Here is a 27200-nt window from a genome sequence, read left to right as displayed (position 1 = left end):
TCATGGAAGAGACAGTCATCTAGTCAGTGGGCATTCTGTTTTGGTTTAAGGAATGAAATGTGAGTTGTAGCTTCCCTTTGGACTAGACGTCATGAAATAGGATGAGATGTTATTCTGTTTCAAGGTGCATTTTATTTTTGTTCTATTTGCAAAATATTATTTACATGGCTTAATCTTTTTTATTTGTGCATGTGACTATTGGATATTAAGTAAAGGCATACATTATTTTTTGTTAATTTTTTAAACATCTTTATTGGAGTATAATTGTTTTACAATGGTGTGTTAGTTTCTGCCTTATAACAAAGTGAATCAGCTATACATATACATATATCCCCATATCTCCTCTCTCTTGCCTCTCCCTCCCACCCTCCCTATCCCACCCCTCTAGGTGGTCACAAAGCACCAAGCTGATCTCCCTGTGCTATGCGGCTGCTTCCCACTAGCTATCTATTTTACATTTGGTAGTATATATTAGTTCATAAGGCATGCATTATTTAAGCAGTATATTGTAGTATGCCAGGTTGCCAGCACTGACCAGATGCATCTAGAATTTACTGATACTAGTTAATCATTATCAAAAGTTAAAAATTACCAAAAGAAAAATAATGTTAAATATATGATAGTATTGCAGAAAGATATGCCATAACTTTTTTGTTTCAATCTTTCTTTAAAGCAGCTTATGTGAGATGTGATATGTTATATTGTGGGAAGTCTGAATCAGGAAGTGATTAAAGAGATTATGAAATATTCAAGAGTTTATTATGCATAAGTTTTTTGGAAAATGTTTACTTCTCTGAATTGAGCTTAAGACTTCACAATTTCTACTCCAATTCCATTTTTACCCCCAAAGAAATGATTGAAGGAAAATACTCCAAAATGTTAATCCTAAAGTTTTAGGTACTTAAGAAGATTTAAGATGATAGAGTTTGGATTTGAATCTGGTTTTCAGCCTAAATTTCAATCTTTTACTCTAACAATAACCATAAATAGTCATCAGGATATGTGATTATAAGCTATATCTACCATAGTTGCTTAGATTGTTCCATTTGACAAGAGTGACAAAAATTCCATCACGGCCAAGAAATCATATTTTTTATGTTATATACTTCATCAGATCATTAAATTCTTTGAATCATAAGCAAATTTGGGAAAGTTTCTGGTCTGTTTTATGTACCCTTACTTTGGGATTCTACTCCTCTATGAAATGCCAATAAGCTTCCTCATAAAGGTACCCAAATACAACTTTTGGTCTGCAAACTTCTGTTAGATGATAAAAGAAAGCAAAAAAAAAAATCATTATAAATAATAGCTCAGAAGGAAAACAGCACACTAAAATGAACAAAGAATAACCTGTATGATGAAAAAATATGTAAAGAAGATATGTGTGAGCTAAAGCCTTGCTAAACAGAAAAAAATGCATTATAAATTATATATAATCACCAGTGTTATGTTATAGGTGATAATTAGATGTTAATACTATTAATTTTGGGTAAGGCTCTCCATGATATAACAAATAATGAACAACCATTTTGATCCATATTTATAAGTGGTGGAGAATAGATGAAAAAGAATTGCTTCAGCTCAAAATAGTTTATAACTGTTGAATATTTTATTTTGGATTGTAACTCACGTATTGAAAATGCAAGGGAAGGTATCTTGACATGGCTGAAGATGCAATTTTTTCAAAATGGTAGTATCAAGGTGTAAAAACTCAGTTACTTTAACATCAAATAATGTACACAACAGACATGACTTCATCTCTGAAATTTGCTCAGTTCCTTATTTTTTCCTTCTATTTTTGTCGCCCAAATCCTGGAGGTAAAGTGAACAATATAGTGAGGGTGAGAAATGGAAAAGTTGTTTGTCTTATACAAACCCTAATAATTATTAAAGATGAATATTTTATTATTTGTAAATTTATTAGAATCATATTTAGTGTATTTTTTCTCTAATACAGTAAATGGATGAGAAGATCTTTCTAAGTGAATGAGACTGAAGACAAAAAAATGGAGAAATAGATTAAGCCATTTGACTTCATAAAATGAAAAAAATATTGAAAAAAATTAGAAGTAAACCAAAAAACTTCAACAGCAAAAGCTTATCTGAAGGACAACTTCATGAGGAAAAATAGTCACAAGGTATATGACAGATTAGAGGATGATGTTTTTAATAAGTCAAGGGCTATCATATATCACTAAAAGAAGATGGAATGCAGAATAAATAACAGCAATATGTCATTTACCCCTATTAGACCAGCAAATGTTGGAATTCTGGCTAATGCCAAGTGTTGTGTGGGAGTGAGGGTGTAGGAAGCCTCAAGTACTGTTAGTGAAAACATAATTGGTGCAGCTATTCTGTGAAAAAATCTAGTAGTATTAGGTGAAATTCAATATATACATACTATTTTACCCAGTAGTTCTAGTCCTGGGTAAATATCACAAATAATAAACACTCATACAGATCTGTAAGAAGACATGTTTGAGATATTCTTGAAAATTTATTGTGATAGAAAGAAGTGGAAGCAATTTGAGTAAATGAGTAATGTGATGGGTACAGACCATGAGGTTTTAACCAGCAGTGAAAAGCAATGGGCTAGATGTACATAAAACAACGTGGGTAGGTCTTGAAAACAAAGATCTGTGTTTAATATATGTGTATGTACACACACACACCACGTACATATAAACACACACATACTTATATATAATGAATGAAATAGAAGGAAACCTATAGTACTGTATTATCCATATAAATTATGCATGCATACATATATACATATATATCACAACTATAAAATAAACATTTTATAAAATATTATATATAAAGAATGTATTAAACATTAAAATGGTTTCTTGGGCGGGGGTGGATAGAAATGGGCAAAGGGATAAAAAGGAATACAGCAGTTATAGTGCTGTGTCCTTGTGTGACCACTGATGATACTGTTCCCAATGCAAGGTGTTACATTAATTAAACAAGGAAGACATTGAACTGGTTCTTATACCTTAGCAGCCTATGTAAGCATCCAAAACCTAAGCCTATAAATGCCTCAGGGTTAAGAAATCAAAACCTAAGGACAACCAACCACAAACAGCTAACTAGGCTTTTCCAAGTAAAGCAAATGCTTAAGCTATAGCCAATCATGTAATTTCTTTTCTGTGTTTTTGCATTTTCTCTATAAAAGTCTTTCCCCTAACCCCTATGATGGTGCACTCCTCACCACTTACAATTTTGCGCTACCCACTTCATTATCTCATAACTGTATCACATTGTCCTTTATCATCTTATTGTATATTGTGTATGTATGTTTTCTTGATGATATATAAGCATACAAATTAAAAATGAAGTCTTAGTTCTCTCTGTTGAAAACGTGGGAAAAGAATTCCTCTCCCTTTTTTTGAAAATAATTTTTATTGGAGTATAGTTGATTCACAATGTTGTGTTAATTTCAGGTGTACAGCAAAGTGAATCAGTTATACATATGCATATATCCACTCTTTTTTAGATTCTTTTCCCATATAGGTCATTACAGAGTATTGAGTGGAGCTCCCTGTGCTATACAGTAGGTCCTTATTAATTATCTATTTTATATATAGTAGTGTGTATATGTCAATCCCAATCTCCCAATTTATCCATCTCCACCCCCCAACCATTTCCCCCCTGGTAACCATAGGTTTGTTTTCTACATTGGTGACTTCATTTCTGTTTTGTTAATAAGTTCATTTGTACCATTTTTTTACTTTCCACATATAAGTGATATCCTATGATATTTGTCTTTCTCTCTCTGACTTACTTCACTCAGTATGACAATCTCTAGGTCCATCCATGTGGCTGCAAATGGCATTATTTCATTCTTTTTTATGGCTGAGTAATATTCCATTGTATATATGCACCACATCTTCTTTATCCACTCCTCTGTTGATGGATATTTAGGTTGCTTCGATGTCTTGGCTATTGTGAATAATGCTGCAATGAACATTGGGGTGCATGTATCTTTTTGAATTATGGTTTTCTCCAGATATATGCCCAGGAGTGGGATTGCTGGATCATATGGTAATTCTATATTTAGTTTTTTAAGGAACTTCCATAGTGTTCTGCATAATGGTTGTGCCAATTTACATTCCCATCACCAGTGTAGAAAGGTTCCCTTTTCTCCACACCCTCTCCAGAATTTATTGTTTGTAGATTTTTTGACAATGGCCATTCTGGCAAGTGTAAGGTAATACCTCACTGTAGTTTTGATTTGCATTTCTCTAATAATTAGTGATGTTGAGCATATTTTGATGTGCTTTTTTGGCCATCTGTATGTCGTCTTTGTAGAAATGTCTGTTTTAGATCTTCTGCCCAGGTTTTGATTGGGTTGTTTGTTTTTTTTTGATATTGAGCTGCATGAGCTGTTTGTATATTTTGGAGATTAATCCCTTATTAGTCACTTTGTTTGCAAATATTTTCTCCCATTCTGTGGGTTTTCTTTTCATTTTGTTTATGGTTTTCCTCTCCCTTTATTTGTTTATTTTTTTCCTGGAAAATAGATTTAATCCTATTTAAATTATAAATGTTCTGTTTTTCTTCCAAACCCCCTCCAAACAAAAGTCTCCTTTTTTTCCCCCAGTAGTGAGTTGTTTAAATTTTTTAAAATAAAAAATTGTATATATTTAAGGTGTACAAAGTGATGTTTTAATATATTTACTTCAGAAAATTTGTAATTAAGTTCTTTCTCTGTCTTTTTGAGATGCATGTAAGTCTTTTAAAAATGAAATAAGCCTTTTTGCAGCTTTATGGTCCAGGAAGCTCTTTTTCAAGGACCTGGACACTCTCTCTTTGAAACATAATCATCAAGGAACATGGTGCCTCTATCTTCCACTTTCTGAGGGAGAGAAAACTACCTTTTGTCATAAATATATTAGAAAATTACATTCCTTTGGATGAAGCCAATTAGCTAACATAGATGGTCACCCCAGTTATCAAATGAAATTAGGATAGACTATGTGACAAACGGTGCTGTCAAGTCCGCTTACTTGAGGAGCAATTATTGTTTACTTTGAGAACATGTATGTAAATGGGTACTTGGCTATATAAAAGGATGAGATTTATTTCTGTTTTTGCAGTCTCTTAGCAAATTGCCTGGTTTAGTATTTACTTAATAATAAAATTGTTTCCTTTCTCTTCTACCTTTATGGAGAAGTTTTCTGGATTAGGAGGAAATTTTGTTTTTAATTATATTTCTCCAACATATGGAAGGACTTAAGGTTAAGTAGTAAAGAGTTAAATAAATACTTGGAATGATTTATTCAATCACAAAGCTCACATCAATCTGTGCTTATACACATGATTTTTTGCTTCCAGAAGTATGTCTAATATTACTCCCTTCCCTTGTACCTGAACATTTAATGACCAGAAAGCTGCAGCTTTGTTGAAGAAAAGGTGGTGAGTTGATCCATGGAGCATAGAGTTGGTATTGATGTGTGCTAATCTAATATTTCAGATATACCAGCTGCTATGTCATTGCCAAGATTCTAAACTTGAAACTAAGAATTCTGCAGTGAGGTTCTTGAACAGATTAGTACCATGATAGATGCTTGTGAAGGGTTGAGCTCCACCTTCAACCAACTTATGTCAAGAGAACCTCATCCTACCTTTACCCCTGGAGAGTGGAGCTCTTTCCCTGGACTGGAGCATAGCCCCTGGGACCTTGAAATCTGTAGATAGACTAACTTGAGGTTGCCTGCCTGCTTGGAATTCAGACTTTGGAATATTATCCATCCATTCATTCTCTTTTACCTCTAGCTACCACTGGTTAGACCACAATACATTTCATTCTGAACTGTCCCTGAAGAGTGAAGGAATGAATCCCTGATTGGGAAGGAGCAGTCTCAGACAATAGCCAAGATTCTGGAAGCAATTGAGAGGGTGGTAGGTAAAGAAAAATGCCACATGGGAAATGCCAGCAGGGAAGAAAAGATAAAGAAGTTAGTGTAACGATGCTGCTAATACAGTGTTATGTCATGCAGGTAATTCTGAAATATGTATGTGTGAGCATGTGTGTGTGTACTTATATATTTCAATTCAATTACCTTTAACTATAGTAATTCAAGCCAAAAAGTTCAGTTATTTATTATAACTATAGTTTGTATATGGCTTTATGGGACAGTATTTATAATCTTTTTTGTTTTCAAACCAAGCTTGTGCCTTTTACATATCTAAGCTGTCCAGATGCCAGTTAGCCAGCACACAGAAGTAGAGAGCTCTGGACAGGGCAGCCCTGTTTATAACTGAAGTCTTCCTCCTTTGCTCCCTGTTAGAGCACTTATTCTTGCCTGGCTCTTCTGTTCATCAAGCTCTTGAACTCTTGCCTTGCCTACAGTTAGGATCCTAGTGCTTTCTCTTCAGAAGTAATTGATGACAAACACGCATTAACTTCTCTTCAACTGAGACTATCCTTCTTAGATATAGCTTTGTTTTTTGGTCCCTCAGAGTAGCTATCTTTCCTCATCTAGACTCCACTAAAAAATAATTTGTAATGTTTTGTATGAATTGAATTATTCTAAATTGCTAGAAGGTTGGTTCTTCAGTATTTTAACAATTATTCCACCACAGACTCCACATTTATTTATAATATCTGCTGATTGCATTTGGAAATATTGATTATGGAAAGCAAACAAGAGTGTATTCTGGGGCCACATAGAATTAATGAGGTTTTATGATGTACATTTTAGTCTCTTAATCTGTTAAGTTATGTATTCACCATTAACAAAAAAGAATCACATAACCAATGTAGGCCTAGGGAAATCTAGAGTGAAATATTAGTTCTGAAGTACAAATAAGAGGTCAGAAGAGGCAAAGGTCAACATCTAAGAAGTGTGTGTTATTTAAGAGTCATGTTCCAGTTTTCACACTGCAAAAGTAGTAAAAAGGTAAAATCAAAAGGAATGGTCTAGCGTGTTGGATCAGTTGCCTAGAGAATTAATGGTCAGAAAAAGGGGATTAGGACAGTTCAGGGGGTCTGTGAGGGGACAGAGAATGAATAAGAAATATTTCCATTTCTTTTCAAGGCAAAGGTGCCATTAACTTGACAGATGGCTAGTTCATGGTTGTGCTGTTGATCACATACATTTATACTGTCAAAGATGTGGTGTGATGATGAGAAATAGGGTAGTTTGAAATTATGGATAGCAAAACAAAGATGAAAATAAATGAAAAATTGTCTTAAAAGTCTCCAAGATAATGGGGAATAAAGACCCCATGAACATTGCCTAAAACTCCCTACCCTTTGAATATCAAAATCAAAATAATTAAATTTATCTAAAAATCCCATCAGCACCAAAAGTCATTCATTTCTAAGAGAAGTTCTGGGAACTTATATTCATTAAAAAGGTTATACCAAGGGCTTTTGATAAATACTTCCCCAGACCCAAAATATATTAACTTATGCTAGAGATTGGGGGGAATAATATAGGAGGCAAAGAAGGTTGGAGGATCCTAGAAGGAGGGAAACTGAGAGTGTTAGGAATGTGGCAAGATCTGAGATAGAAATGAATGTACCGACATAGGCAGATGGACCATGCATAATCTTGTAGCAAGTTTCCATGTCATTAGCATGAAACTAAAGTGGCAAAAAAAAAAAAAGAGCAAAAGGCTCCTGTGTGAGCATTGTTTGAGTACCTAACAGCTGCATAGGAACTGAGTCATCCACAGCTATCTGGTCTTTGCTGAATAGACCCAGGGTCTATGATATTTGCTGTGTCAATTTTTGATGTGGCTTATAATAACCAGCAACTAAAATCTAGCTTAGAGACCTCCTAGCAAAGACTTAATGCTTGACTATGCCCTGAGACTTGGTCTAGTCCCCATCTGACTTAAGCTATGTGGATATCCGGTAGCTGTACATACAATCTCCAGTGATACCCACAAGCTCAGGAAGTGACGCAGACCCTCCCTCCTGGATAAAGGTGAGGGAAGTACTTGTTTTGGGGGAAAGACTGAAAAAGCATCCTCATCAGTTACATTTTTTATTGAATCAAACACATGGTAGGTACTCCATACATTTCATTCAATGTATGTTATTTATCATTTTGGGGAAAATAATTTAAAAAATAACTCCTTAAGGTATTATAATAGAGAAATACAAAAAGAAGTTGAACTCATAGTCAACACTCTGGTGCTCAAAAACCAGTCTTCCTTAAAATGTCATACTGGAACAGGACTTGTTTCTGGCTGGCTGTTTAGCATATTATGTATCTAATATGTAAAAATTCATTTTCCTGAGCTTGATTAATATTTGCCTTGTAATTCTGAGAAACATTTTGTATAAGAGTTGGCCACAACTTATTTCTTCGTATGTACTTTAGTCTCTTTTCATCTTTATGAATATAATAGTGGTCTAACTGCCATATCTGTCACCCCTAGGATTGATTCAGATGATCTGTCTGGCTAGCAGGAGCCCACTTTATCTTATAACAATCCAAATATTTCTTCCTAAAGTTGCTTTCTTAACTAAAGAGATAATCTTCTTCCTTCATTCAACTATAATATTTATTACATCCCTGGCCTCATAGAATGTAGACTCTACTGGAGGGGAGAGAGAGATTAATTAATCAATTTATTTTTATGCAATTAAAAATTACACAATCTAATATAAAAATTTTTTAAATGTGATAAACTATATGAAGGAAGATTCTCAGAACTTTAAGAGGACACAATGCAGGACCTTTAATCTAGTGGTGGTGGTCTTCTTTAAAGGCTTCTCTGAGAAATGGTATCTGTGCTGAGATGGAAAGGATGAGTAAGAATTTAATAGACCAGAGGAGGAGAGGGGAATGATGGGATAGAGAAGACCATGTGAGGACAAATATTTTGCTAGACTGTAGCATGATTTGCTACCAATAAAAGGAGGAATTCCTGTACTGTTAATTTTCATTATTTCATTCAGCATAGTTTTTTTAAGCATTTATCATATGCTAGACACTTTACAATATGTTGGGAATACAGTGGTGAGTAAGTAGTTATTTACTTGGCTGTTTGACCATGCAATAAATTATTTATTTAGCTTGTAGTCTAGTGGGGTAGAGAATTAACAAAATGATCACAAAATAAGTATAAAATTTCACATGCCACAGTGCTGTAACAGATGCTTTATGTGACAAGATGCTTCATAATCTGTAATAGGGGAAAATCTTCCCTGAAAATAATATCCTTATGTTGAGAGCTGAAAGATCAATAGATATTAAATAGGAGAAGACAGGAGAGAATTAGCTTCAACATGAAACAGTAGAAGGCCAGTGTTGTGAAAGAAGACAGTATCAGAGGATGTGCCTTACAAGATGAAGATGGAGAAATAGAGGCTAAGCTGTACAGGGCCTGTTGGAGGACAGAAGGAACAAAAAGTGCACACTAAACTGAGAGGACATCTTTTTTTACAATATCTTAACATTTATTTAGTATCTCATAGTTTACAATACATTTTCACATTCACTATCTAATGTAAATGAGGAGACAAATTTACGGAAGAACTAATGGCTTATTCCATCACAGTCATCATTTCAAGTGGAGAGAAAGTGGTAACTTTTATTATTGTGTTATTTAGTTATTTATTTTTGTTGAGGCATAGTTGATTTACAATATTATATAAGTTTCAGGTGTACAACATAGTGATTCACAATTTTTAATGGTTATACTCCATTTATGGTTATTATAAAATATTGGCTATATTCCCTGTGCTATATAATATATCCCTGTAGCTTATGTATTTTATACACAGTAGTTTGTACTTCTTAATCTGCTGCCCCTGTCTTGCCCTTCCCCCCTTACCTCTCCCCATTGGTAACCACTAATTTGTTCCTTATATCTGTGAGTCTGGTATTTTTTTCTTATATTTAGTAGTTTGTTTCATTTTTTAGATTCCACATATAAGTGATATCATACAGTATTTGTCTTTCTCTGTCTGACTTGTTTCACTAAGCATAATACCCTCCAAGGCATCTTGAGACTAAAAAACAAGGCAGATAGTTCCATATGCTCAATGGATCAGTTAATTATAGGGTAACTTACAGGGTGGGATTGGGATCAGGGGGACAACCATCCAGAAGCTAGGTGGTTAGTTAGACTCAAAAGGACTTGAATAGTTGGATGTATCAACTGAGGAAGGGCAGAATTTTTTCATAGACTTTCTCAAGTTTTTTAGACTTTGTAAGTTACAAAAAAAAAATGTGTAATCATTCATTTGTGTAAGACGTAAAGGTGGATAAAGATACTTCTGGCAGGGGAAGTAGTAGTTATGGTTTTAGATGGGTTGAATTTGAAGGGCTTGGAGGTAATCTAGGAAAGTGAGTTTAACATTTAAATCTGAAGTTCAAGAGTTAGATTAGATATAAAATGTCCCTTAAGGAATCACCAACATATAGGCGATAGAAATGATAATTGAGTTTATGTGAATTGATGATTTCAAAGAGTGTATATATGGAAAAGAAAAAAAGGCCAATAATAGACCCCCAGGGAACAGCAACAGGTTGAAAGATAAATAGAGTAGACTGAAAAGAAAACAAGGAGAGAGAATAAAAACATTATGATAGTGTGGCATGATAGAAACCCAGGAAGGACAGTATTTCTAACAGCAGGAAGTGATGATTACTGTCAGATACCTCAGAGTATTTTTTTTTTTTTTTTTTTTTGCGGTACGCGGGCCTCTCACAGTTGTGGCCTCTCCCGTTGCGGAGCACAGGCTCCGGACGCCCAGGCTCAGTGGCCATGGCTCACGGGCCTAGCCGCTCGGCGGCATGTGGGATCTTCCCAGACCGGGGCACGAACCCATGTCCCCTGCATCGGCAGGCAGATTCTCAACCACTACGCCACCAGGGAAGCCCTACCTCAGAGTATTTTCACAAAGTAAGGAATGAAAAGAGATCACCTATTGGAAATACAAAGTTGGAAATAAGTTGGAAAACTTAGCAAGAATGTTTCAAGAGTTTCACTGATGAGTACCAAGTTCCCAGTCAGTGATTGAGCACAGGGGCTTGGAATTTCTGACTAACATTTGTCTCCTCTAATAGGCCATCTTTGCTCCAGAGCTGCCTCCTGGGTTAAGCTGTCTATTGCCTATTCAGAAACAAGTCATTTCCCCCTCCTGCCATAAAAATTAGCCCAGGAATTAGAAAAGACAGTACCCTAAAGGATTTCTTATATTCTTATGTTTACTAAACTAATTTTACTACATTTCATAGTATTAGGACTCTTTCAGCACCTTTAGTCATTTACTATCTTTAATTCAAAGTGTTTGGATAATAAAACCACTTCATAAGCTTGGGAAAAAATAATAAGTATCACTAAACAACATAAAAGCAGACAAAGACCTTCATCTACAACTTACTCCATTCTTGGTCTTCTTCCTGGAAGTAACCACTTTTCAATATTTAAGACAATATCTAGGAATTCTCTACTGTTTAAAACAGTTTAGTGCACTTTCACAACCTCTTATCTTCCTTCCCAGTTCTTCTCCCATTAGAAAAAATAAATTTTGTGTGTTTGTCCTATCAGTAATCTGACTTGAAATTATATACTTAAGCTTAAATGATTGACTTTACAAGATGAGGGATTTAGGAGAAGTGCATTTTCGTTTTCACTTCTTTTTACCTCTAATGACCCTTTCCTTTGTCAATCTTCTGTCAGATGAGCTTAAAAATTGTCATTATTTATAACATTTTCATTGAGTTCTGAAGTATAAAAACATTTCTTTTTAGCCTATGGATTTACTCTAAAATTTGAGAAAAAAATAATGCTTATTATGACCATAAAAATATGAATCATTGTAGAATCAAATAGTGTTACTAACTTATAGAAAGAGAAATGTGATTGTAAGTTAATACTTTGTCAGCTGAAGAAGAATCGAAGTGAATAAATTCTATTTTCACATACTTCATCAATTATTCACAGTTGTGCCACATTTAGTTTTCATTCTTGTATAGCTTTTTGTCTTCTCTGTAATTTCTACTTATTTTTCTTTTTGCCATTGTTGATAGATGAGATATGTATTATCTACATTTTATCATTAAGATTTTCCAAGTTCTTATTTATATATTACTATAAATTTTGTGCATCTACTTTCTTATTAAACTTTCTGACTTCCTGTTCAAATTTAAACCATTTATTTAAATTTGGAATGTCTTGGAACATTAGTATTTATTATGCACTCAGTAAATATTGCTTGAATAGTAGATGGTTGAGAAGTGGAACATGGAGGATAGTGACACCTAATGGCAGGCAACAAGAGGTTTTGGTGGATGGTATAAATAAAAATAAGTGAAAGGGAAAATAATGCATTCCACCATGTTTTTAAATCTAAATTAAATGAAAAGGCAATTTCCTGTGCCTCCTTGGGATTTTTCCCAGAGACAAATTCCTCTAAAACCAAGTTCCTTTGCTGCATTGCTTTAATGATGTTCTTTTATTAAAATGCCCATGAAAAATTAGAAAAATAAGACAGTGCATATTTATACTTATAAAAACAAGTAAAAAAGATAAACACGTGTAACTCCAATGCACAGTATAGTTGTCTGTCTCTCTTTCCTTCACCACAGTTTGCTGAGCAGTTTGAAGAAAATCTGTGATCTGCAGTGCACCCTGCAGAGACTGAGCATCATCATCCTGCTGTTTCTTCACGAGTAAACGGTAAACTCTGCTTGGGTTTCCCAAACAATTATGAGACAATTAAGCTTTGCTCTTTAAGGATGAGTTCAGGATTAGAACTGACCTCTTCTTGGCTAAATAGTGCTCTGAGGGCAAAACACTTAATTATGGAAGATCATTTTAAACACACACACACAAACACAGAGTAATCTAAGTCCTTTGTAATAGCATCTGTAGACAATACTGCCATTTTTTTTCATGGATTTAAATGTTTTGCAGACCAAAAGGTTTTCTAATTACAAATGAGCAGAAAACAGAAATAAGCTTCTTGAGACATGGTGACACACATGAAACCTCTCACTGAGTAAAATCAGAACATTAGAAGCCAGCAGAAAATTTCCAAAATCTAGTCACCTTAAGAACATACAAGAAACCAGTAGTTGAAGAAAAGAAAAAGGTCTCTAGAGACCCTCAAATCATTCCATCCCTATAATCACTTCTGCTTCTTTGGCTCTGTGCTTTGGTAAACAGGAAGTAAATGGAAGAACTTGCCCTCATATACCTCTTCTAAAAGAAGTAAAATAAGATGCTGTGGATAGATGCACATGCATGACTTCTAGAAGAGATTACTTCTTAACCTCTCCTTACTTGCCTACCCTAGGGAGTTGGCTGGACTTTATAGAAAAATAAAACCTGAATTTTGTCTCCCAACCTGTTTTTTACATCTGTAAAATGAGGCCAATATCCTTCTCATAGGAATTTGTAAGGATTAAAGACATGTATCTAAAAATGTTTATTGAATTTCTGGGGTTAAAGTAAGTATTTGAAATGCGTTGAACAAATCAGTTCTATCATTAAATTTTTAAAAATACCTGTAGAAGTTAGGATTAAGACATGGTACACATGGTCCCTGTTATATCCTGGTACTGAATCTTGAATTTTGATTCCAAGATAAATTTGAAGCTATTGAAGAGTCTCAAGTGGGGAAGAGGGGTAAGATGATTTGACTTACATTTTTAAAAGATCACCTTGATGGATCTATGGGAAACTCTTTGGAGAATAGCAAGAAAGTGACAGGAAACAATTCAATTAATGAGGCTTTTGCAACTGTCAGATGAGAAGTGATGATTACTTGGATCAACTGGTATTGGAGGAGACAAAGTGATGTTTAAACAGAGTACTTAGTTATGGATTGGGTGGGAGTTTTTGGAAAGATGCTGGGTAAAAGGAAACAATTTAGAATGAAATTCAAATTTTGCCATTAGCAACTGGGAGGATACAGAAATGGCATTTTAAAGCATGAAGAAGAAATAGATTATATAAGAAATGTGCTGGCTCATTATAGCAATGACTGAGGAAAACCTGAGAACCAAATTTAATAGAATAAAATGTAGATAAAATTATCTTATTTTTATTTGAGGAATGTCTTTCTAATCTCAGAAGATGTAAAGGAACAAATAAATTGGGAAAATGGAAAGATTTGACTATAAATATTTAAAAACTTTTCAACACCAAAATAAATGGTGAATAATATATAATAATAATATAATTAGCTTAAAAAAATACAAATGAGAAGAGGGAAAAATTAGCAATATAATTATTGAAAAAGGATTGCTATTCCATATTTATCAAGGGTAAGTTGGAAGGGTAAATCAGATAATTTAAATAATGCTAAAGACTAAGTATACAGGAGGGAAGAACTAACATAAAGCCTTTTAAATAATAGCTCCAGATGAATATTGGAAGGCTGCATTGACCAGAAATAAGAATATTGGTTAGAATCATGCAGGAACCAGATTATTTTAAAAGGTTATAAAAATAATGGAATATAATCACTTGGTGGAATAAGGGGTGCTATTACAAATGACTTCTAGGAAATTGTGCCATCCCTGAGATTTAATTTATACTTCATTTATATCTAGAAAGTAGTTATGTTCTCTACATATATAGACATCTACAAAAACCTTCTCTTTCATGATACAGTTTTCAAGTTATCTGTGTCATGTTCTCCCCCTGCTCCCACCCTCTCTATATCTAGCCAAATGTCTTTCTAACTAAAGTGCTTTAGGTTTTATGCTTCATTTTACGATTGTGAAATTAAAACTGCTGGCTTTTATAGATATTGTGCCTATATTTGATTCTAGTTGTTAAAAAATTTGGGTCAATCCTTTGACCAGTAAGCTCTTCTGTGGGACTTTATCATACTTAAATAATCCAAAAGCAGATAAAGAAGAATACCTGCAACAAGAGAATTATAAATGATTTATGAGTAATATAATATGCTCTATATCACAATAAAATAATATGTAGCCATTAAAAATGACTATTATAAAGACTATAGCAACAAGAATATTCTGATGAATCATTTTAAGCAGGGTATAAATGCGTATCTACACTATGGTTAAAACATTGTAAAAATGATATGTATTGGGGGGCCAGGTCTGGAAAGGAGCAATAAAAATGAAGAGTTTGATTCACAGAGGTGATCAAATAGTGGTTCTCAAACTATAGTGTGCAAATGAATCATCTAAAATACTTATTAAAAATTCACGTTACCAGGCCCACCCTAAGAGATTTGTACTTAATTTGTCTGAAGAGAGACTTCAGAAAAAGCATTCCAAAGTAATTCTGAGGCAGTTCATAAGTAGTTTGCTGTTGAAGGCACTGTGACAGGATCAGGGGTGATTTAAAGGATTATAACCACAGTATTAAAATCCACTAATGTGGGTATGTTGTTTGCCCCATCAGTATGAAATATACTGCACTTGAGTGTATCACCCCTAGTCAAAATGTGATAGACTAAATTTTACACTGTCAATGTATAATATTATGATATATGCATATTTCTGACCCACATTAATCATTTTTTTATTGCCTGTGTCTGTGGGACTCTATTTTCCCTATCTACTCCCTGGGAAGAGACTGGTTCCATTTGCTAACTTTCTGCTATTCAGTTCTCAGTATTGAACAGGGCGAACAATAGATTTACATAAGTTCATTGGTTGATGAAGACCTTAAATGATAGTTCTCTAATGGTGGAGGATTGGAGTTTAGCCTGCTATCATGGATTCAGTATCCATATTTCTGGGTGAACCTACATTTGCTGTATCTTGACTATCCTCCTGCCTCCTCAAACCTGGTTTCGTTTACCCTATTGAAGCAGATCCCATCTATGACCCAACGCACATCATGCCCCACTGTATTCTTGCTAGCACTCTCCCTAGTGTGCTGAATTGCCTCTCTTGGCAATTACTCATTAGCTTACTGCTTTGAAAGTACTTATCAGTAGGAAGCATATGGCTGTAGCCTGCTATGATTTAATTAATGATTGCTACCTAAATAGCTACTGTACTTAGAACTGTGTCTGGCATATAGTTAGAAAGTATACAACAAAAGTTAGGGATTATCCACTCCATCTGTTGGTCTGCATACCTTTAGATATCAACATTGACACTAACCATAACCATCTCCATGTCTATGTTGGATAATTGAATTGGACTTTAAAGAAGTTAACCACTATGGCTTCATGAATATCCCACACCTCCAACTTCTTTCCGGTACCAGTTTCGTCTTTCATTCCATGGGGATGAAGTTTCAGCAAGAGTTATATCCAATCTTCTCATATTTATACTGATTAGATTAGAAAATATATGTAATTCCAAATGTAGACATAGACACACAGTCACATTAATAGTTATCTTCCCAAAGTATAATATACAAACTAACTCTGTATTGAGAAGAAGCAAAAGGATGCAATACTACGTCAGGTACTTGGCACACATAATTAAGTTTACTTCACAACAGTTCCATATTACAGGAGGAAACTGAAGTTTGGAGGTAATAGAGGTTTGTTTTTTTGGTTTTTTTTTTTTTACATCTTTATTGGAGTATAATTGCTTTACAATGGTGTGTTAGTTTCTGCTTTATAACAAAGTGAATCAATTATACATATACATATGTTCCCATATCTCTTCCCTCTTGCGTCTCCCTCCCTCCCACCCTCCCTATCCCACCCCTGTAGGTGGTCAAAAAGCACCGAGCTGATCTCCCTGTGCTATGCGGCTGCTTCCCACTAGCTATCTATTTTACATTTGGTAGTGTATATATGTCCATGACACTCTCTCACTTTGTCCTAGCTTACTCTTCTCCCTCCCCATATCCTCAAGTCCATTATCTAGTAGGTCTGTGTCTTTATTCCTGTCTTACCCCTAGGTTCTTCATGACATTTTTTTCCCTTAGATTCCATATATATGTTAGCATACTGTAATTGTCTTTCTCTTTCTGACTTAATTCATTCTGTATGACAACCTCTAGGTCCATCCACCTCACTACAAATAACTCAATTTCGTTTCTTTTTATGTCTGAGTAATATTCCATTGTATATATGTGCCACATCTTCTTTATCCATTCATCCGATGATGGACACTTAGGTTGTTTCCATCTCCTGGCTATTGTAAATAGAGCTGCAATGAACATTTTGGTACATGACTCTTTGAATTATGGTTTTCTCAGGGTATATGCCCAGTAGTGGGATTGCTGGGTCATATGGTAGTTCTATTTGTAGTTTTATGAGGAACCTCCATACTGTTCTCCAAAGTGGCTGTACCAATTCACATTCCCAGCAGCAGTGCAAGAGTGTTCCCTATTCTCCACACACTCTCCAGCATTTATTGTTTCTAGATTTTTTGATGATGGCCATTCTGACTGTTGTGAGATGATATCTCATTGTAGTTTTGATTTGCATTTCTCTAATGATTAATGATGTTGAGCATTCTTTCATGTGTTTGTTGGCAGTCTGTATATCTTCTTTGGAGAAATGTCTATTTAGGTCTTCTGCCCATTTTTGGATTGGGTTGTGTGTTTATTTGCTATTGAGCTGCATGAGCCGCTTGTAAATTTTGGAGATTAATCCTTTGTCAGTTGCTTCATTTGCAAATATTTTCTCCCATTCTGAGGGTTGTCTTTTGGTCTTGTTTATGGTTTCCTTTGCTGTGCAAAACCTTTGAAGTTTCATTAGGTCCCATTTGCTTATTTTTGTTTTTATTTCCATTTCTCTAGGAGGTGGGTCAAAAAGGATCTTGCTGTGATTTATGTCATAGAGTGTTCTGCCTATGTTTTCCTCTAAGAGTTTGATAGTTTCTGGCCTTACATTTAGGTCTTTAATCCATTTTGAGCTTATTTTTGTGTATGGTGTTAGGGAGTGTTCTAATCTCATACTTTTACATGTAGCTGTCAAGTTTTCCCAGCACCACTTATTGAAGAGGCTGTCCTTTCTCCACTGTATGTTCCTGCCTCCTTTATCAAAGATAAGGTGACCATATGTGCGTGGGTTTATCTCTGAGCTACCTATCCTGTTCCATTGATCTATATTTCTGTTTCTGTGCCAGTACCGTACTGTCTTGATTACTGTCGCTTTGTAGTATAGTCTGAAGTCAGGGAGCCTGATTCCTCCAGCTGTTTTTCATTCTCAAGATTGCTTTGGCTATTCGGGGTATTTTGTGTTTCCATACAAATTGTGAATTTTTTTGTTCTAGTTCTGTGAAAAATGCCATTGGTAGTTTGATAGGGGTTGCATTGAATCTGTAGATTGCTTTGGGTAGTAGAGTCATTTTCACAATGTTGATTCTTCCAATCCAAGAACATGGTATATCTCTCCATCTATTTGTATCATCTTTAATTTCTTTCATCAGTGTCTTATAATTTTCTGCATACAGGTCTTTTGTCTCCTTAGGTAGGCTTATTCCTAGATATTTTATTCTTTTTGTTGCAGTGGTAAATGGGAGTGTTTTCTTGATTTCACTTTCAGATTTTTCATCATTACTGTATAGGAATGCCAGAGATTTCTGTGCATTAATTTTGTATCCTGCTACTTTACCAAATTCATTGATTAGCTCTAGTAGTTTTCTGGTAGCATCTTTAGGATTCTCTATGTATAGTATCATGTCATCTGCAAACAGTGACAGCTTTACTTCTTCTGTTCCGATTTGGATTCCTTCTATTTCCTTTTCTTCTCTGATTGCTGTGGCTAAAACTTCCAAAACTATGTTGAATAAGAGTGGTGAGAGTGGGCAACCTTGTCTTGTTCCTGATCTTAGTGGAAACGCTTTCAGTTTTTCACCATTGAGGATGATGTTGGCTGTGGGTTTGTCATATATGGCCTTTATTATGTTGAGGAAAGTTCCCTCTATGCCTACTTTCTGGAGGGTGTTTTATCATAAATGGTGTTGAATTTTGTCGAAAGCTTTCTCTGCATCTATTGAGATGATCATATGGTTTTTATCCTTCAATTTGTTAATATGGTGTATCACATTGATTGATTTGCATATATTGAAGAATCTTTGCATTCCTGGAATAAATCCCACTTGATCATTGTATATGATCATTTTAATGTGCTGTTGGATTCTGTTTGCTAGTATTTTGTTGAGGATTTTTGCATCTATGTTCATCAGTGATATTGGCCTGTAGTTTTCTTTTTTTGTGACATCCTTGTCTGGTTTTGCTATCAGGGTGATGGTGGCCTCGTAGAATGAGTTTGGGAGTGTTCCTCCCTCTGCTATATTTTGGAGTAGTTTGAGAAGGATAGGTGTTAGCTCTTCTCTAAATGTTTGATAGAATTCGCCTGTGAAGCCATCTGGTCCTGGGCTTTTGTTTGTTGGAAGATTTTTAATCACAATTTCAATTTCAGTGCTTGTGATTGGTCTGTTCATATTTTCTGTTTCTTCCTGATTCAGTCTCGGCAGGTTGTGCAGTTCTAAGAATTTGTCCATTTCTTCCAGGTTGTCCATTTTATTGGCATAGAGTTGCTTGTAGTAATCTCTCATGATCTTTTGTATTTCTGCAGTGTCAGTTGTTACTTCTCCTTTTCATTTCTAATTCTATTGATCTGAGTCTTCTTCCTTTTTTTCTTGATGAGTCTGGCTAATGGTTTATCAATTTTGAATATCTTCTCAAAGAACCAGCTTTTAGTTTTATTGATCTTTGCTATCGTTTCCTTCATTTCTTTTTCATTTATTCCTGATCTGATTTTTATGATTTCTTTCCTTCTAACTTTGGGGGTTTTTTTGTTCTTCTTTCTCTAATTGCTTTAGGTGCAAGGTCAGATTGTTTATTCGAGATGTTTCCTGTTTCTTAAGGTGAGATTGTATTGCTATAAACTTCCCTCTTAGAACTGCTTTTGCTGCATCCCATAGGTTCTGGGTCGTCGTGTCTCCATTGTCATTTGTTTCTAGGTATTTTTTTATTTCCTCTTTGATTTCTTCAGTGATCACTTTGTTATTAAGTAGTGTATTGTTAATCCTCCATATGTTTGTATTTTTTACAGATCATTTCCTGTAATTGATATCTACTCTCATAGCGTTGTGGTCGGAAAAGATATTTGATACAATTTCAATTTTCTTAAATTTACCAAGGCTTGATTAGTGACCCAAGATATGATCTATCCTGGAGAATGTTCCATGAGCACTTGAGAAAAATGTGTATTCTGTTGTTTTTGGATGGAATGTCCTATAAATATCAATTAAGTCCATCTTGTTTAATGTATCATTTAAAGCTTGTGTTTTCTTATTTATTTTCATTTTGGATGATCTGTCCATAGTTGAAAGGGGAGTTTTAAATTCCCCTACTATGAATGTGTTACTGTCGATTTCCCCTTTTATGGCTGTTAGTATTTGCCTTATGTATTGAGGTGCTCCTATGTGGGGTGCATAAATATTTACAATTGTTATATCTTCTTCTTGGATCGATCCCTTGATCATTATGTAGTGTCCTTCTTTGTCTCTTCTAATAGTCTTTATTTTAAGGTCTATTTTGTCTGATATGAGAATTGCTAGTCCAGCTTTCTTTTGGTTTCCATTTGCATGGAATATCTTTTTCCATCCCCTCACTTTCAGTCTGTATGTGGCTGTAGGTCTGAAGTGGGTCTCTTGTAGACAGCATATATATGGGTCTTGTTTTTGTATCCATTCAGCCAGTCTATGTCTTTTGGTGGGAGCATTTAATCCATTTACATTTAAGGTAATTATCGATATGTATGTACCTATTCCCATTTCCTTAATTGTTTTGGGTTTGTTACTGTAGGTCTTTTCCTTGTCTTGTGTTTCTTGCCTAGAGAAGATCCTTTAGCATTTGTTGTAAAGTTGGTTTGGTGGTGCTGAACTCTCTCAGCTTTTGCTTGTCTGTAAAGGTTTTAATTTCTCCATCAAATCTGAATGAGATCCTTGCTGGGTAGAGTAATCTTGGTTGTAGGTTCTTCTCCTTCATCACTTTAAATATGTCCTGCCAGTCCCTTCTGGCTTGCAGAGTTTCTGATGAAAGATCAGCTATTAACCTTATGGGGATTCCCTTGTGTGTTATTTGTTGCTTTTCCTTTGCTGCTTTTAATACGTTTTCTTTGTATTTAATTTTTGACAGTTTGATTAATATGTGTCTTGGCGTGTTTCTCCTTGGATTTATCCTGTATGGGACTCTCTGTGCTTCCTGGACTTGATTAACTATTTCCTTTCCCATATTAGGGAAGTTTTCAACTATAATCTCTTCAAATATTTTCTCAGTCCCTTTCTTTTTCTCTTCTTCTTCTGGAACCCCTATAATTCGAATGTTGGTGCATTGAATGATGTCCCAGAGGTCTCTGAGACTGTCCTCAGTTCTTTACATTTTGTTTCTTTATTCTGCTCTGCAGTAGTTATTTCCACTATTTTATCTTCCAGATCACTTATCCGTTCTTCTGCCTCAGTTATTCTGCTATTGATCCCTTCTGGAGTATTTTTAATTTCATTTATTGTGTTGTTCATCGTTGCTTGTTTCCTCTTTAGTTCTTCTAGGTCCTTGTTAAATGTTTCTTGCATTTTCTCTATTCTATTTCCAAGATGTTGGATAATCTTTACTATGATTATTCTGAATTCTTTTTCAGGTAGACTGCCTATTTCCTCTTCATTTGTTAGGTCTGGTGGGTGTTTATCTTGCTCCTTCATCTGCTGTGTGTTTTTCTGTCTTCTCATTTTGCTTATCTTACTGTATTTGGGGTCTCCTTTTTGCAGGCTGTAGGTTCGTAGTTCCCATTGTTTTTGGTGTCTGTCCCCAGTGGCTAAAGTTGGTTAAGTGGACTGTGTAGGCTTCCTGGTGGAGGGGACTACTGCCTGTGTTCTGGTGGATGAGGCTGGATCTTCCCTTTCTGGTGGGCAGGTCCACGTCTGGTGGTGCGTTTTGGGGTGTCTGTGGACTTATTATGATTTTAGGCAGCCTCTCTGCTAATGGGTGGGGTTGTGTTCCTGTCTTGCTAGTTGTTTGGCATAGGGTGTCCAGCACTGTATCTTGCTGGTCATTGAGTGAAGCTGGGTGTTGGTGTTGAGATGGAGATCTCTGGGAGATTTTCACCGTTTGATATTATGTGGAGCTGGGAGGTCTCCTGTGGACCAGAGTCTTGAAGTTGGCTCTCCCACCTCAGAGGCACAGCACTTACTCCTGGCTGCAGCACCAAGAGCCTTTCATCCACAAGAGCCTTTCATCCACATGGCTCAGAATAAAAGGGAGAGAAAGTAGAAAGAAAGAAAGAGGATAAAAGAAAATAAAATAAAGTAAGATAAAGTAAAATAAAGTTATTTAAATAAAAAATAATTATTAAGAAAAAAAATTTTAAGCTAAAACAAAACAAAACAAAACAAAAAAACGGACGGATAGAACCCTAGGAGAAATGGTGAAAGCAAAGCTATACAGACAGAATCTCACCCAGAAGCATACACATACACACTCACAAAAAGAGGAAAAGGGGAAAAATAATAAATCTTGCTCTGAAAGTCCACCTTCTCAATTTGGGATGATTCGTTGTCTATTCAGGTATTCCACAGATGCAGGGTGTATCAAATTGATTGTGGAGATTTAATCCGCTGCTCCTGAGGCTGCTGGGAGAGATTTCCCTTTCTCTTTGTTCGCACAGCTCCCGGGGCTCAGCTTTGAATTTGGCCCCGCCTCTGCGTGTAGGTCGCCGGAGGGCGTCTGTTCTTCGCTCAGACAGGACGGGGTTAAAGGAGCCGCTGACTTAGGGGCTCTGGCTCCTCACTCAGGCCAGAGGGAGGGACGGGTACGGAGTGCGGGGCGAGCCTGCAGTGGCAGAGGCTGGCGTGACGTTCCACCAGCCTGAGGCACACCGTGCGTTCTGCCGGGGAAGTTGTCCCTGGATTCCGGGACCCTGGCAGTGGCGGGCTGCACAGGCTCCCCGGAAGAGAGGTGTGCAGAGTGACCTGTGCTCGCACACAGGCTTCTTGGTGGCGGCAGCAGCAGCCTTAGCGTCTCATGTCCGTCTCTGGGGTCCGCGCTGGTAGCCGCGGCTCACGCCTGTTTCTGGAGCTCCTTTAAGCAGCGCTCTTAATCCCCTCTCCTCACGCACCAAGAAGCAAAGAGGGAAGAAAAAGTCTCTTGCCTCTTCAGCAGGTCCAGACTTTTCCCCGGACTCCCTCCCGGCTAGCCGTGGTGCACTAGCCCCTTGAGGCTGTGTTCACGCCACCAACCCCAGTCCTCTCCCTGCGCTCCGACCGAAGCCCGAGCCTCAGCTCCCAGCCCTGCCCGCCCCGCGGGTGAGCAGACAAGCCTCTCGGGTTGGTGAGTGCCGGTTGGCACTGATCCTCTGTGCGGGAATCTCTCCGCTTTGCCCTCCACAGCCGTGTTGCTGTGCTCTCCTCTGGGGAGGGCTTCCTAGTGTGTGGAAACCTTTCCTCCTTCACAGCCCCCTCCCAGAGGTGCAGGTCCCGTCCCTATTCTTTTGTCTCTGTTTATTCTTTTTTCTTTTGCCCTACCCAGGTACGTGGGGGAGTTTCTTACCTTTTGGGAGGTCTGAGGTCTTCTGCCAGCATTCAGTGGGTGTTCTGTAGGAGTTGTTCCACGTGTAGATGTATTTCTGATGTATGTGTGAGGAGAAAGGTGATCTCCGCATCTTCCTCTTCCACCATCTTCCCCCTCTCCGATAATAGAGGTTTAAATGAAGTGACAGAGGCAAGATTTCAACTCATATCTATCTGGCTCCAATGCATTTTTTTTTTTTTTTTTGCTACTATGCTACAATGCTAGTCAGTCTGTCTGGTTTGTTGAATTTAGTTTAGGAGGTAAAAAGAAATCATGTAGAAGGAAAAGCTTATTGCTAGCTGCATGATGTCAGACAAGCTGCTGAATTAAGGTTTTTAGCTTGTTTGTTTTAAAATTTTTCTAGAATTGCTTATCTCAAGTATTTGACTATTGTGTGACTTTAGTTTTTGATCAAGTCTGAAAAACAATGAAAGAAGAAAAATGAGGTTTTAAGTGTATATACTATGGACAAATTCTTGACATAAAATTACTGTGCAGGGCAAATGGGTAGCTGAGCAAAAATGATTAATTGCTCATTAAAATTTACCTTGGTATTAAAGTGTGTCAAGGGCATGCAGTTCTGAAGGCCATCAGAGGAGACTAAGAGTGTGAGAAAAATAAGAAGTGGCCATGAGGTCATTCTTTTGTTCTGTTCTGTGAACTTAATAGCATGAGAACCATTGCATAATGACTGACACGATAATACAGATCAAAAATGAACAATGTAGCAATGCAAATTAAGAGGCTGGTATTGGTTTGACTTGGATAGGAATAATGAATAAGCAAGGTGAGGTCATGTGAGAATTTTTCTTTTATTTAAGAGCTCTAATAAGAGTTTTAAACAGAAATTAGGGACTTCTCTGCTGGTCCAGTGGTAAAGAATCCACCTTCCAATGTAGCTAAGCCCACGCGCCACAACTACTGAGCTTGCACACCTCAACAAGAGAGCCTGTGTGCCGCAAACTACAGAGCCCACGTGCCCTGGAGCCCGTGCACCACAACTAGAGAGAGAAAGCCTGCACTCCACAACTGGAAAGAATCCTGTGTGATGCAATGAAGAGCCCGTGCGCTGCAACAAAAAATCCCACATGCCTCAGTGAAGATCCCGCATGCTGCAACTAAGACCCGACGCAGCCAAAAAAGAAAAAAGAAAACAAGTTAAATTGTAGTTTGTATTTTAATGATGTTAGTACCTTTTTCATTAAAATGTTCATGGAGACAAAGATAACACATACAAATCATTCTGAGAACGGAGGATATGTATCAACAATTGGAAAGGGACCCACCCAGAGGAGTTTGCATGAACCACCAGAAGTTGATAAAACTGGATTGAGAAATACAGTTATAACCTATGTATTGATTCCTGGTGGGAGAAAGTGGGGATTGAGGAGAAGAGGAAATCAGTATAAAATACAGTTTTATTCCTTCCAACTTAAGTTGGAGACTTTGGATTAAAACAACCTGAACAACTACAGATTTACCCATGGGTGTGCTTTCTTTACAGCTAGGACCAGGGCCACATGCCACCCTCCTCTATCCCTCATCAATATCTCTCCTTTTGCATCCATTCAAAGAAACAAGCTCTCAGGGTATAATATAACAGGTAGAAAAAGGAAAAGACTAATAGTGTATTGTATCAATATTTCTTCATGTGTTTTTTCACTTATATTCAGTGATGTATGCGCAGAGACAAGCATAATATTGAGGTAAATAATGCAGAAGAAGATTGTAGGCTTTTATGTACTCAAATGGGAAAAGAGCCACGGACACATTTTAATCTCATATTTATTTGTTGATGTACCAAAATTGAGACAGTATTCATTTATATCAAGATCAATTCAGTTTTTGTCAAATTTAATGGGCTTTTAACTCTTACCTTTAATTCTTCACACTACCTGATATTTATAATATTTTTATTTCCATTATTTTCTCTATATAATTTTTAATTTATTTTATTTATCCTTTTTCAATTCACTTCTATTTTTCTGACTGTTTGTTGGTTTTTGTTTTGGCAGCTGATTTTTTAGGATTACATATTTATAACGTTTTAAAGTATTTGGTAGTGCAAGTGTCTCTCAGAAATGTTGACTTAACTATTCAAGTCTGCTTTTCCTCTCAGAATTATTTTAGCTGTTCTCAAATATATCTCTATGCAATTTTGGATACTGATACTGTGATAAAACAGAAATTACTTATGGAAGAATTGTGACCTTTATGAAATTCATTCTTCATGTATAGGGACTCCCTGAAATACTTTATAAATTTAATGAGAATTTTGACATTTCTTACACAGAATTACTCTACATTCCGTGCTTATTTATTTTTAATGGTATATAAAATATTTTATTTATTTGTAATTATCAAGCTGGTATTGTTACTATGGAGGAAATGTATTAGCATTTAAATTAGAAAACCATGGTGAGAATTTGGAATAGAATAGAGAATTGATTAATAAACTAGATGATTCAATCAAATAGTGCCTTTTCCTGAGTAGGAGCTAAAATTCTAATGGCTTGAAAATTAGGTAATGATATGACTCAAATCTAAAGACAAAGGCTTTGTGACCACTTCATTCTATAAGTTACAAGATTCCTGTTGCTAATTTTAACTTGAATTAAGTATACCCCATTATTGTCACAGACAAGAATGGTCATGTCACAGCCAATATTCCTATTCATTAGGAGACCTCAGCAAAATCCAAAAAGGCAAACCCAAAATTACTTGCAAACTTCATTTCAAAATTTGAATGACACAAGTATTCCTAAGTGAGTAAATATGTGATCATCCAGGGAATCTAGAAGAATATAATAGTTTGAGGAAATCAAATTAGTTAAGAAATAAACTAGTCTTCCACGTAGCCATAGACAATGAAGTCAGTGTATTAAACAACCTTCCAAGACCTCTTCTCCCAAATATTTAAAGTAGCTTCACATTACACAAGGTTATTCCCTGAGCAGTACTTAAAGACAAAGGAAGCTGAAAATTCTAGATAACTGTGAGGAAATGAAAAAAATCAACAGATACTAGCACCTTGGTCTCACTGGTGTCTGCCTCACCCCTGCCTATGATAGGGCTTTAAGGAAAGCAAAGATAGACCAAGAAAAGTGTTAGATACTGAGAGTGAGTTGGAGCTATCACTAGAAAACTTAAACCCACCCTAAATCTAAAAATACTAAAGATAGAAACAAGGCAAAAAGAAAGCAATTATGAGCATGATTGAAACAAATAAAATAATAGAAAGTACCAGAAAAGAAATAGAAAATCTCTGCAAAGTGATAAAAGATATAAAGAAGACCAAATGGAGATTTTAAAACTGAAAATTTTAACATTGAAGTATAAAAACTCAGTGGATGAGTTTAACAGCACTGTGGAGGGGAACGAGGGGGAAAAAAATCAAAGAACTGAGTGATATAACAATAGAAATTACCCAGTCTGACTAACAGAGAGAAAATAGACTGGGGGTATGAAAAGAACAGAGGCTGAGGGACCTGTGGCTCTTTAATCAAAACTGGTATCATCAGAGTCCAAAAAGGAGATGAGAAAGAGGGCAGGGTAGGAAAAGTACTTAGAGGAATAATGGCCTTAAACTTTCCAATTTGGCAAAAGACATAACCTACAGATTCAAGAGCTGAATGAACTCCAAACAGAATAAACTCAAACAATTTGCACTAAATGCATCATAGTCAGTCATCTGAAAACTAAAGAAAAAGAAAAAACTTAAAAGCAGTGAGAAAGGAAAGACACCAAGTTCT

General features: G+C 36.0%; 1 pseudogene; it reads left to right on the top strand.

Annotated features, from left to right (window-relative positions):
• LOC132491608 (WD repeat domain phosphoinositide-interacting protein 3-like) overlaps positions 1–27200 on the top strand; it is a 101275-nt pseudogene that overhangs the window by 15819 nt on the left and 58256 nt on the right.

Source organism: Mesoplodon densirostris, chromosome 6 (assembly GCF_025265405.1).
Source record: "Mesoplodon densirostris isolate mMesDen1 chromosome 6, mMesDen1 primary haplotype, whole genome shotgun sequence".
Taxonomy (NCBI): Eukaryota; Metazoa; Chordata; class Mammalia; order Artiodactyla; family Ziphiidae; genus Mesoplodon; species Mesoplodon densirostris.
This window is presented reverse-complemented; position numbering and strand designations above follow the sequence as displayed.